The sequence below is a fragment of the Helicoverpa zea genome, chromosome 1 (assembly GCF_022581195.2).
Source record: "Helicoverpa zea isolate HzStark_Cry1AcR chromosome 1, ilHelZeax1.1, whole genome shotgun sequence".
NCBI lineage: Eukaryota > Metazoa > Arthropoda > Insecta > Lepidoptera > Noctuidae > Helicoverpa > Helicoverpa zea.
The window spans coordinates 7,026,039-7,038,372 of NC_061452.1; the positions used below are offsets into that span (position 1 = coordinate 7,026,039).

General features: G+C 37.1%; 1 protein-coding gene across 2 annotated transcripts in view; it reads left to right on the forward strand.

The window, feature by feature from the left end:
• Positions 1 to 12,334, forward strand: part of LOC124645685 (alpha-catulin) — a 70,447-nt gene that overhangs the window by 9,233 nt on the left and 48,880 nt on the right. The gene's annotated exons all lie outside the window — the stretch shown is intronic.

Here is a 12,334-nt window from a genome sequence, read left to right on the forward strand (position 1 = left end):
CTATTATAAAATTCAAATTAAATCGTTCTTTCATTTTATTAACTTCGAATTTATGTGCTTTCACATAAATTTTCGTGAAAATTGGACAACTTTCGGGATAGTTTACGTTTGCTTGGTGCCATTTTACTGAAATAGTTTCTTAGCTATTTAATTAAAGCTAAGTCCTTTAATAATGACGCCACCCCTCACCGACAATAAACTTAAACTTAGGTATACAATCAACTCGCTAATGTGTTTAAGTTAGGCAAACACAACAATTAAACTTGAGGCGTCAAATTACTCAGCTATGTACCATAAACCATCCGTAGATTACACGCTGGTACATTAATATTTACATTCGCAAATATGTCAAGTGGTTTAAGCTTAAAAATCCCGAGAGCTTTAGAAAGCTGAGGAAATGTGTAAATTCAAATATTAATTTAATAACGTAAAATATACAAATGGAAAGCGGTGGGATTAAACCCACCCTCGCATACTACCATTCAGAGGGTTTTAATCAAGGCTTGCGTGACCTATAAATCTCTTCAATATCTCTATTGTGTATTTAAGGGGCCTCCATATATATTCGAATGAATGGACATGCACAGTTAAATGTTAAGAAATAGTTCGCATAAGGTGGGCCTTGAATCACTGCGACAAAAAGTGGATTTATGTCCGTTCGCGATTGGCTCCTTAATTTAAAGTTTTACTGCTACATTTCACTCGGGTCGGGACCCTCCCATTGTCCCCGGTGACAGGGACGCGAATTATTCCTGAATAATGAATCTATCTTAGCGGTACGATTTATTCAAATAGTAAGTATGTTTGTACAGCTTTTTCTGAACATTCAGATTGGATTACTCGTATGTGAGCACTCAGTCGTAAGCTTCGTATGGAAAGAGTTCGTGCTCAATAAGTACATTAGGTATTCTAATCTCAAATATGCAAGATATATTATGTTCATTATTCTATTTCGTTTTTCAGATTCTTTACTAAACGTGTCGCGGATAATGCGTAGAATTATAGCTACCCTTTTCTAACAGCCTTCATAAATTTGTGTCAACAACCTGACCCGAATTTTAATGCTTGAACGTTATTACCGGTTCCAGCATGCCAACAAACAAAAGATGCAAACAATGGCCGCCCCTGTCCCTCTGCCCTTCAGCTTACGGGAGCCGATCAATTTCGAGGCTTACCGTGCTACAATAAAACGTGTTATTTTCTATTATAGTCTTTTGAATGCTGTGATTTGATCGCAGCTTACTGATTTTGTCTTAAAATTGCTTAGCAAGTTGCTTAGAAATGAACGCCGAAAAACAGAAAGTGAAGACTTGTTTTATTATCGGCTTTTCATCATTTACTATTGAACTACTTATATTATTACAAAATATTACATTTTATGATCTTGGAATTCTTGTGAGAGATGATACGTCAGTGATTGAGATATATCTGATTAAATAATGCAAAAATAACGAACGTAATACATATAATAACAAACACGTGCATGCAAAAGATAAGGGTAATGCGAGACTATAACAGTATCAAATTCCCGAATGGGCCCGCTCACTTACTTGATAAAATCGGTGTAACTTGGAAATAAATCACTTTTCTTTATTCCACTTTTTATTGGGTCACTTTTACGATGTATAAATTATTTATATGCCACTAAAACCTAATTTTGTGAGTGTTTCGTAACGTGGGTCGTGTTTTGACAAAACATCCGATCGGTAGAGTTGTAAACCTTGTAGAGTGTGTGCGCGTCAGCGAGTATAACACGCGCCTCAGATGTCATCGCCAGAGTAACAAACTGTGTGCAATGTGCATTATACACGTTCAGTGTAGTAAATGCGCAGACTTCAGTAAATGTCATACATATTACTTTTTCATGAACTGGTGGTCACGTCGAATGGGCTCCGAGAGGGCACTCCACACATCATCGTTCGACGCCTCGTTCGTTAAAATTTTCGGTTGCTTTAAAGACGAGGGTGCAAACCGTCCGACCGCAATACTTACCTTATGCGAATACACAGCGGAGTTCAAAACATACAGTTATACGCCCGTTGAATAATGGCTTTAGCAATTCACATGAACGATTTCAATATCCTCTCGAAACCCAAGCCGTGGACATTGTATTCAATTCAAATTGATATCGCAAATGTCATCAATCATGAATGCCATTGTAATTCAATCTACCCTTATCATACCGTTAAATTCCTTAATGATTTGCTTTAGATACCAATTAATTTCTGACTGACGGACTTCACTATAGTATTATGGTTTTTAATATGATATGGCTTAAATAAGGAATTATTTAAGACTCCGATTTCAGTTCAACATTGATAACCCCTCTTTCTCGATTTTATATAGGCAGAATGACATAATATCAAAGCTCCCGAGGCGTTACAGATGAACGCTCATGTAATTACTTACCATTAATAGCGCCATCAAAATTGTAATGGCCCTCCCGTGAACATTTTTCACTAACCGAAAAATGTCGTTCGTTCATTGGGTTTGCCAAGGGCGCGCGCAGTGGGTCAGCTGTAACGAGATTATCCGGGATCGAAACAAATCTAATAAATAACAGGTGTCGACTGTGACCTTCGCCGGCCACTCCTATACTTCCAAGCTAATGGATAGTTGTCCTAATGCTGTTCTTGCTCAGCCATTGTTTGCTGAAATGGCTCACAATCACAACTATTAGCTATTTGCGGATCCATCGACATAATTAGGTGGAGCAGCTTTTCATCCAACTCTCAAGGATAAGCTTCTGTTTGTTTTATTACAAGCGCCGAAACAGGCAATTAAGATTTATTTGCATAATCAATGGAAGGTTACACACAAAATCATGAGCGCGTTTCAACGAACATGCGGCTGCCAAAGCCAATTTCGTGTGTAATATTTTATTTAGAGTACGAATTGAAATCACATGGCCCAATTCTCGACCTAATAATACGTTTGATAATATCGGCGTAGCTTCTAAGCTATTCTGGAATCTTCATTTTGTTCCACAATGGAGGTAAAAACTCAGTTTCTTTCAGGGTTTACTTAATCTTACTAATCTTTTCAACGACTAGAATTACCCATCTTACACTTAAGTAATCTTATTACCTAAACACAGAAAAAGTAAATCAGAATACATATTGGGGTCATTAAGGATGACAGAGCAGATGATAAAAATACATTCCGTGCCAATTTCAGTTAAGTTTAAACTTTAATAAGCAAATATCGACCGTTCATCCGAATTTGCGAAACCGTGTGCCGTATAGATAAAAATAATCGGAAACTGATGCGGCTATAAATGTTGTAGTACATACTTAACGACTATTAAAGTAAATATTTACGATATGTTTTGACACAAACGATGCGGTAGTGGTTCGCTGGATAGTTGTTATTAAATACAGTTGTGTACACACTGCGTCGGTGAACGAACGGCAGCTAAGCGACTGTTTATTCCGACCCCGACGCTGACGTACGAGCATGATGCCGTATTATTAATATGCTCTTTTATGGCGAGTGTGATAATGTAGGCTATTCCCAACTCTGCGAGAAAATTAATGAAAACATTCACCTCAATTTGTGCGACTGGGGCTATTCAATTTCAAGTTTAGAAGAAAATCTAACGTGGTACTTTGATAGCGGTTAACATAGCTCGGGAGATGTAACAATTTCACACTGGTAGATAAAACATTTAACAGGTACCTACATAAACCGTATCAGTACCCTCTATTCTTGAAAGAGCACAGGGGCTTTCTGATTCAATAAACCTTGCGCCAAAGCAATTTCAAAGATAATATTTTCCACTTGCAGTACCCGTTTGTGTTCATAACACCCACCTCCTGAACGTTACATTTTAAAACAGTTTCAGTAGGTATTTGCGCCATGAATAGTGGAAAAGTAATAAAGTACGGCAGGTACACAGTTTCAGTTCACGTTCGTGGCTCCTGAAGCAGAAGGTAGCGAATGCAATATTCAGTGCTCTTAAACGTGGTCGGTAAATATCGGCGGAGTACCGCAGCAATTACGCAGGTACCATCAACTTCTACAGTAACCCTAAACTAACACGCAACGCTCATAAAATCATCCCGGAGAAAGTTGTTTTAAGCCTTTATTCGTGACGGTTACTCGCTAACTGATATCAAATATTAATGACATCGTTAAATATCTTATCACGTTAAGCTTTTTACTAAATATTGTTTGTTTTGGATATGTCCCTCATTTTGTATCGGCAAAAGGGGCTGTTTTATCCATGCGCTTTATTCATGAAAAATATTGTCAAAATTTCATTACTAGAAATAATATGAGGTTATACAAACACCAACGTAGGTACGTCGAGTTATTAAAAATACAAAGAGAGCACCGCATACATACCGTTCCTTATAAACTCAGAAAAAGTCAAGTGCCATAGGCACATTTTGCGACCTTTACTTAAGGCCAGTAGATAAAAGAAAAAAAGCAATTTCCATTTTTTCCCTTCATTTCGTTTTCTTTGTCTGAACCGATTATTAATTCAAATTGGTACCTTCGTTTATGGAATTAAGTAACATTCATTAACAATTCTGTTCGCATCAATAAATATTATCTTTATTAATCTACTTTTTTAATTTAGGAGCGAACAAAATGATATTTGCAGAAGATAAGGTATACAATAAATCCTTCATAATATTTACTTACTTCATATCAATGTTTGAATCTTCCGTAAATCAAAACTTACATCAAACCGTATATTTTGTTCAACCTTGTCACAGCTGTGTTTTAGGTCGCGTTCATGCGCATTATAATGAGCTCAGGACCAATTTTCGGGTTTACCTTGCTATTATAACCCCCAACGATGGCACTTCAAACAAAAACCATCCGATAAGACTACTTAAAACGTCCAAACCCGACATCATAGAACCAACAACACGACGCCTCCTGTTAAAGCGATAAAGTGGTTTTGAAAGGTTACTTGACAACGTTACACAAAAGCTTTGTGAATCAACGTTGTAATATTACTCAAAGTAGTTAAAAAGGAAACAAATTCTCGTCTGAAGAAATATTCAAAGGGTCTTAGGCGAAATAGGTACTGGATGACGAGAACGAGTGGCGCCTTTGAGATCACAATCTTCTGGATCGAAAAAGATATTCGAATTATTCTTCGAAACATTTTACCACCTTGTACTTACTGAGGGCTTGTTGCCCAATAAATATTAAATACATGACTATTTAATGTCAAGCTTTTGTAAACAGAAGTTTTCCAGCTCTTGAAAGAGGCAAACTTTTTGCGAAATTAAATATAAATGTCTCCAGAGTCACATAAAATAGAGTTTCATTTTCTTCCGTACTACTAACACGTATATTTCACAACAATTGCAAGTAAATAAAGAAATCCTCTAGCGGAATTCATAACCGAGAAATAAGGGAAATTCCTTTACCTTACAAGTTTTATGCTACAATTTAATAGGACTTTATGAGAATACTAGTTTTATTAACAACAAAAGAATTTTAGAGTACGCCACTAGAAGATTTACTTCATGCGTTTAACTTACCATTTGCGACTTTTAAAGTGGTTAAGAGAACACTAAAATACCGTATAAAAGTTTATAACTTTCAAAAAAAAATTACACACACTTCAACTGATAAAGGAGTAACTATGTCGTAGTTGCTGTAATGTAAATTGGTCATCTTTCAATTCCATGCAAAATCTCTAACTAATCTGGTTACGTTCGCAGTAAGAACACCTGACTGTAATCGAGACCAGCCCGGTGGGACATTTATGACGTTTTACAGTGGCAGAGAGGCTGTAACGATTATGGCATATAACTGCCTTGTCCCAGATGAATCGTAAAAAGGGAAGTTGTGAAAGCTTTATTGGATAACGGCCCTGCTTACAACACTTTTAACTTGGAACAGCTAAGTTGCCGACAAAACTTTTGTATCGCATTTAACATCTCTCTCGCGTCCATTCTTGCTTAGATTCTATTTTTTACTTTGAGTTACTTTTTAAAAACTGTGAGAATTTATCCATGTGACAACTCCTAATCCTAACAATGTTTAAAACTCTCCAGTTGCTTTCGAATTCGGTTTCAGTTACCTAAATGTTACATTAAGATTTAATTTTGTTCATAGGGATGTACCTAAGCCATGAAGCAAAAATAACACTGTCATATAAAGTAGATGGGGCGCGACCTCAGTGCTCGTTTCCTTAAGTGTCAAGCGAGTCACTGAACAAAAGTGCGACGAAGCCAACGACGCGTGACTCTCTGATAGAGGCTCCCCCAGACATAACTTTCGCTCTTTTGAAGAACTGAACGGCCCCTAAACCCCAACGCAAAAAAAACACAAGAGACACTTTACAGTTAAAACTTTTAAAAGATGAAGACATAATTTTTGATATATAACAAAGGTTAGATGAACTTTAAAGAAAGTCACAGTCGGAGCGATGCCCTTTCGAGACGAAAGTCATTGTGCAGGTCTATTGAGCGAGTGCTTAAATATTTTAATAAAATTATAAAGGCCACTAAATGCCAGCGATCGCCATTTCATAGTTACTGCTATTGTTGAAATAGTGTATCTAGACTCCAGACATTTCAGCGTTTTGTACCTACTCTTACCTTCAGGTTTCAGGGGTAGAAAGAAGACAAATAGTGGTCAGTTAGACCGCAAAATAGATACATATTTTCAACCATATCACTACCAAAACCTCTTCCTTCATGTTGCAAAACAAATATGAAATCTCGTATCTATACTGAAATAAAAATACTTTATTTATAGTAGGTATAACACTTCAAACCAACACTCAAGTTACTTCAATACGTATGCCTTTTAATACGATTTGGATGTTGTATAAAATTAAATAAGCTAGAAATAAAAGTCATAGTAAGGACAACCTAACTAACGAGGCATTTAAGTTGTAAATCACTATAATAAATAAGCAAGTTGACGGTATAAAACATAGACGCAGCATTAATAAAAGGCGCTTCAGAAAGACGATTATTGGCATAAATCCGGCATAACTGTGACGTCACGGAGACGCTGAGGACCCAGCCACGCATCAGCATAATGCCGTGATAATGCGCCCCTTGAGTGCGGCCTACATCCCGCACCCTGTGGATTATGGCCAGGGGCTCCACGCCCAAATAAGATCTTTTATGCTTGCCTGGCCATCCTTTGTGAGAAATTGTGATTCCGCTGTATTTCATAAGTACGAATATTCATAGAATGGCTGACAATCACGCCTCGGTCACGGACAAGAACTCTTGGGTTACCGTGATTAGATGAGTATTTTGATACTAAAATGAGGCACGTTTGAAGGCTATTTTCACACTTTACTTAAGTTTACACGACACACCTTGGAAACATACGACAAACTTATTAAGGTACTTAAACAATGTTATTTCTGAAACATAAAATTTTGCTGCTTACAGAAAAACGATTTACAGAGGCATTCATGTATTCACATGTCAGCAACGCAGTGGAGCACGGCAAAATTGCAAAACTTCGTGTTATTATTCAAATTTTTGTTAATTAAACGGTCGCCTTTAAATTGACCTGAATGAAGCTGTAATTTATTAACTATTAGCGCAAGTATTTTGCGTCACAACAAAATACCCAATAGTTTATTTGTGAACTAATTACATGATGTCAGATTTGATGTTTCTCATTTTGCAAACTGCTAGACCTTTGGCTCCGCGCAAAATGAAGTAGGTTCTTGAAATTGGATAATTTGCCTCTAATTAATTTTCTGCTACGAGTCTTTGCAGTAACTCCTATAACCATTTATCACATTTTTTTTGCCAACACTTTTTATGTTAATTTCAACTCTTTGTAGACACAATGAAAAATCTAAATAAATCCTGGATATTTCAACATAATGATAGCACATTTGTGCACCTCGTGTCCATTACCGCAGTCGTGTTGCAACTGTTTTTAACCGCAATTTTCAGAGTTTCGTTTTTGTATTATCATTAAGTACTTATAATCCACTCATCCACAAAAATAAAGGACCACTCCTATGTATTCATCTTTGTGCAAAGATATTAATATCAAACTGTAAATTGTGATGGAAATTATAAAACGAATACATTTTTAAAATGCTACAAAGAACAATAGATAATTGCGAAATTCCGAATAATCATGTCGACCGGACTTTCGAACCTTCCAGAAAATATTTCGACAACTGTCAAATAGACCTTTAAAACCTATTAAATTGTTCAGAGGAAACTCCCTTCGTCAAGATTCTACAAAATTAAGTTGTCACTTTTCCCTTGGCTTGTCAATTCCAACCAGTGAGTGTTTCATTTAAATGTCATTCCAAGTTGTCACATTTATTTGCTTTGCAAGGAAAGCACAAGGGGTGTCATTGTTCGTTGGCGTGTATTTGGTGAACCATGCACAGGAGTAGGTATGTTGGTGAAAGTGTAGCTATACACAAACATTTTTACGACTGCAAGAAAAGACGTGATTAGAAATCCATTTTTCCAATACACAGTTTCAATTTGTAGCGACGGCGAAGTTTACAATCTGTATAAATATAGGGCAGTGACGCCCGTTCAGAAATTTATAGCCACATTTGGCTCTAGTTTGGTTGAATATCTCTCTTATTTGCGATTCAATGCCAACTTTCGACCTTTGTGGAACTGCCAACGACTTCCGGTCCGCTTTTTGACGAATACACATTATACCTTACGAACTTCTCCAATGGGCTAAGTTCACCGCGAATAGCTATTTATCGAGTTAGAAATAAAGGGCCGTTAAATTTAGGAAAACACGCGATACAATGTTTTGTCATTTAGAGCGAGCGCTAAACAGTTATCGGCGAAAGACATTAATCTGTGTAATGTCTGCTGTTTCCGTGGGCAGGTATCTATTAACGAGTCCGGCAATGTTTAATAGCCTGCGGAAAAACGTTATTTTTCAATGAACTGACATACTGATAAATGTTTAAAACTCTACAGAGTAAATAACTTTTATTTCTGTGTTGGAGAATCTGGAAATGTACAAACTCACTCAAATGCCTATAGCCAACTAAAACCGATTATAATATAGATAGTTTTGGTGTACCAAAGATCATAGAGCATATACAGCGACCTACCACTTCTATTCCACAAGTAAATAAAAGATTCATATACTAAAGAAAAATTCCTATAGGTAAGTATAAGCAAGTACGTGGGTTCCTTCTAACACAAAGAGTCCACAAACACTTAATACAAATAGCTGCGATATAGATCACACTTACGAAGTACGTGAATACAAGAGGTAGTATCGAGCAACACATCCGGGATAAGACAAGCCCCGACCACGTTCGGAACCACTTAATTCTGGTACAAACGGCTCTAAGAGAAATTACCCCCGTCTGCGATAAACTCGTCTCGGCCCTCTGGTAAATTACGTACTTTCAGTTCAGCATATATTCTAAGATGAAAACATCTTCACCATACTCATTCTCTAGCTGTTCGGCTCAAGTATTCCAATTAATTTACTTTTTGAAGGAGACAAACGAGCGTAAATTATGCTGGAAGTGTACGCTAGCCAATATGGCAATAACACCCGTGCTTCCATTAGTGACGATACTTAGTCGCACCCTAGCCTGTCTAACTTACTGACACTTTTTTCATTACATGACCCATTATTTTAAAGTTTTACAAACTCCATAAATAACAATATTTTTAGTCAGTGGTCTTTCCTACATAACAGACTAGCAAGATTTATAGAGTAACTAGCTTTCCGCCCGCGGCTTCGCCCGCGTGGAATTCGGTTATATTGCGGTATAAATCACAACTATAAGAAAACTTCTCATTCCCACGGAAAAATCTAAGAAGCGCGATGTAACGCTGGATACGATGAGCTACAGGTTAAAGCGCGATATATCATTGCACTTCTTACGTATCTTAAAAAAAACAACGTCACCACGTTTTAAAAAGCTATCATTCCACTTCTTACGTATTTAAAAACACATCGTTACCACGTTTTAAAAACACCCAGCGCCATCTATCGCATACCTCAAGAACTAAATAACTTAGCTAATACTTATACCAATTAGTAATTCGTTGAATTAGAGTTATTTCAGGATAAGTAGATGTAAAAAAAACAGTTAAGACGATAAAACAAATTGTACGTCATCCCTCGGGAATTCCTCATTTTCGAGGATTCATTATCGTATCATTTAGCTTCTGAATTTATATGTTCATATTCGTTTGCAATATATAAGTAGATGTAAAAAAAAACAGTTTAGACGATTAAACAAATTGTACATCATCCCTCGGGAATTCCTCATTTTCCGGGATTCATTATCGTATCATTTAGCTTCTAAATTTACATGTTTATATTCGTTTGCAATATATTACCTTGTTTTAAACGACACACAGCGCCATCTACAATCCATCCATCAAGCAAACAATATTTTTGTTTTCCCTCGGGAATATCTATTTTTTTCGGGATAAAAAGTACCCTATTATTTAATCCGGACTTCTAACTTTACGTCTGCAAAATTTCAAAGCAATCGGTTCAGTAGTTACGGCGTGAAAGCGGAACAAACAAACAAACAAACTCACTTTCCGATTTATAATATTAGTAAGGATAAATTCGTATTCATTAATATAAATCAAAATTTTCTATGAACCCTGTCAAGCATTATGTTTGTTCAGAAATCTTTCCCAGGCAATAAAGTCAGTGTTAAACATCGCTCACGATAATTTGATTATCGTTTATCCCGTTCGGATACGCTCCATCGTTACCTGCTGGCAGTTTGTTTGAAAAATGACGCGACAACGCTCCCGCGCGTGAAAATCTTCACTATCATTTGTGGAAAAGAAATGATGAGTGATGAAACGTTCTTATAAAATCGCCTAATCAAAGGCATAAAAAGAATAACCTAACCAACCAATATCAATAAGTCAACTCACCGAATCAGCTGTGTATTGAAAGTACAACTTACGTTATAGTAACATAGTAGTAGGTACCATACACTCACTTTTACTATTTGCCATTTCATGAATCAACACACACATATAAACGAACAGTGAAACAGTCCAGTTCTAGGAAAACCTTGAAAATTCATCTCTATTTTATATATTGCGTCGGGTCGACTGAATGCAGTCCCGTCTCAGTGAAACCGTGACCTACCTTGTTTACAAATAGTAATTCCCGACCCTGTAAATAAGTTATTGGAAAAGCAGACAACTTTCACTATGAATGAACTTGACATAGATAGCCAGCTGATATTTTACCGCGTGTATTTCATGTTGGCAGAGGAAGTTTATTCATTTTCAGTTTACAGTTGAGTATAAAATATCTACTGGTATCGTATCGTACGTCTACGCTACTGTACTCGGACTCGTATATTGTTATAATATATACATTTAGTAATGCTGTACACAAACAAATCCGTAAAGTGTTCAGAAGCCTCGTATATAGCCGTAACAAAATCGAAACAAAAAATCGCGCAATAACAGACAGTTACCAAAGAACTCGACGTCAATAAAAGAACAGCTCTCATCAACTCCAATTCAACACTCTCATTTGAACTAAAAATACAGACGTAAAGTTGAGTCGAAAAGAAAACAAATCGGCGATGTGTACCACGGGATATTGCAAAAACCTAAAGGGGCACAACACATAAATCTTGACAGACAAGGCCGAGAATAGAAAATCCGGCATTCGCTTCAGTGCCGTGCTATATTAAAGTGCAACTCCCGGTTTCTGGGTCGCAGAGGGCTGAACTGAGGAGTTACACGCACTCATTATGAAAATGTATCGTACTTTTTTGAATGCTGCCATTCTTCCCACGGTGGGAGGTATGTGAAATCAATTTGTTTTTAGAATGGAGTTTTTTTGACACAACATGGCTGGATTAATAGTTTTTCATAGTAATCTGGAACGCCTCATTTCCAAACAGTCTTGTGATTAGTAACCAGGTGGTTTCCTACAGGTGGTTTTAAACAGAAATTTTGGCGGCACAACAGGTAAACCCAAACAGTATCTCAGTCTGAAAGCAATAACCGTATGAAGTCAGTAATCCAGCCATCAGAAGGTAGAGTGGTTGGGAGCCCACAAACCGACATACATTAGTAAAAACAATTCGATGAGAGCCGGCGTCGTGCGCAGAGGAGTATCAAAAGCAGGACGCAACAGGCCTAAGCCAGGGATTACCGCCCTCAGGGGCTTCTCGCTGCAAATTGAATGAACGCAAACATTCCCCTCGTATAGGTACTAAACACACAAAATAAATGCAATTACTTCAAGACGAAGTCAAAGGAAGCCGGTCGGTGCTGCGTAATAGGCGCCATACTCGCGTTATCTACTAAGTTTACACGAGGTAGTTTCAGTTTTGAAACTCGTGAGGCATTATGGCGCCGGCGTCATCCCGTAATGTTTGTGA